The sequence below is a fragment of the Chinchilla lanigera genome, unplaced genomic scaffold, assembly GCF_000276665.1.
Source record: "Chinchilla lanigera isolate Chin_1 unplaced genomic scaffold, ChiLan1.0 scaffold00072, whole genome shotgun sequence".
In the NCBI taxonomy this organism is placed as follows: domain Eukaryota; kingdom Metazoa; phylum Chordata; class Mammalia; order Rodentia; family Chinchillidae; genus Chinchilla; species Chinchilla lanigera.
Window position 1 is genome coordinate 5,216,157 of NW_004955473.1, and position 1,722 is coordinate 5,217,878.

Here is a 1,722-nt window from a genome sequence, read left to right on the forward strand (position 1 = left end):
GCTCTTCTTTTTCTAGGAACTTGAGGTGCAGCATAAGATTTTTTATTTGTGCTTGTTCTGTTTTCCTGAGGTGGGAGTTCACTGCTATAAATTTCCCTCTGAGGACTGCTTTCATTGCACCCCACAAGCTCCTGTAGGTTGTATCTCCATTTTTGTTTGCTTGTAAATAGTGTTTAATCTCTACTTTGATTTCATCTCTGACCCATTGGTTGTTCAGAAGGATGTTATTTAATTTCCAACTGTTTATGGAGTTTTTGTATTTTCTTTTGTCATTAATTTCCAATTTCATTGCACTATGGTCTGATAGTATACATGGGATAATTTCAATTCCTTTGCATTTACTTAAACATGTTCTATGTACTAGTATATGATCTATTTTAGGGAACATCCCATGTGTAGCAGAGAAGAATGTGTATTCTGATGCTGATGGGTGGAACACTCTGTAAAGGTCTACTAAGTCCGTATGTTCACACGTTTGGTTAAGTTCTGTTATTTCTTTCCCAATTTTTTGTCTAGTTGATGTATCTCTTTGTGACAATGGTGTGTTAAAGTCCCCTGTTATGATTGTGTTGCTACTTATTTCGTTTCTCGTGTCTGTTAGAATTTGTCTTATATAGGTGGGTGCTCCTATATTTGGTGCATAGATGTCTACAATTGTTATTTCTTCCTGTTGAAGCTTCCCCTTCACAAGTATGTAGTGACTTTCTTTATCTCTTTTGATTGTTCTTGGTTTGAAGTTCACGTTGTCTGCAAACAGAATAGCTGCACCCACGTTTTTCTGGGTTCCTGTCTCATGGAGTATTGTTTTCCATCCTTTAATTTTCAGTCTTTGAATTTCCTTTTGAGTTAAATGTGTTTCTTGTATACAGCATATAGTTGGGTTTTGTTTCCTAATGCACTCTGCTAGTCTGCTTCTTTTGGTTGGTGCATTGAGACCATTTACATTGATGGTTAGAACGGTTATGTACTGGCTTATCTTTGTCATGATATTTTCCTGCTGTTGCATCCTCCTTTTTCCCTCTGTTTAATTGCTTGCTCTGCTTGTTGGCTTCTTTCTGTGGTTGTTCTTGAAGTTTTGGTCTGTTTGATCTCTTTCTAGTATATCTTTTAATACTGTTTGTAGGATTGGTTTGGTGCTCATGAATTTCTTCAGTTGTTCTTTATCATGAAAATATTTTATTTCTCCATTAAATTTGTAAGATAGCTTTTCAGGGTACATCAATCTGGGTTGGAAGTTGTTTTCTTTCAGTACCTGAAGTACATCACTCCAAGCTCTTCTTGCCTTGATGGTTTGTATTGAGAAGTCTGCTGTGATTCTGATAGGCTATCCTTTGTAGGTGATCTGTTTCTTTTCTCTAACAGCTTTTAATATTCTGAGCTTTTGTTGAGTTTCTGGCATCTTGATCACTATATGTTTGAGGGTAGATTTATTTTGGTAATGATTAACTGGAGTTCTATATGTGTCACTTATCTGGATGTCCAATTCTTTTACCATGCGTGGGAAATTTTCTGTTATTATTTCTGCAAATAGTCTTTTTATGTCATTTGTGTTGGCACCTGTTGTTTCATTAATACCTATTAATCTGACATTGTTTCTCTTTGCTTCATCTTGCAGTTGTTGAACTGTTATTTCCTGGGTCCTTGTTGTTTTTAAGAGATCCCTCCTTTCACGTTCATTGGTGGCAATGCTGTCTTCAAGGTCTGAAAGTCTATCTTCAGCTT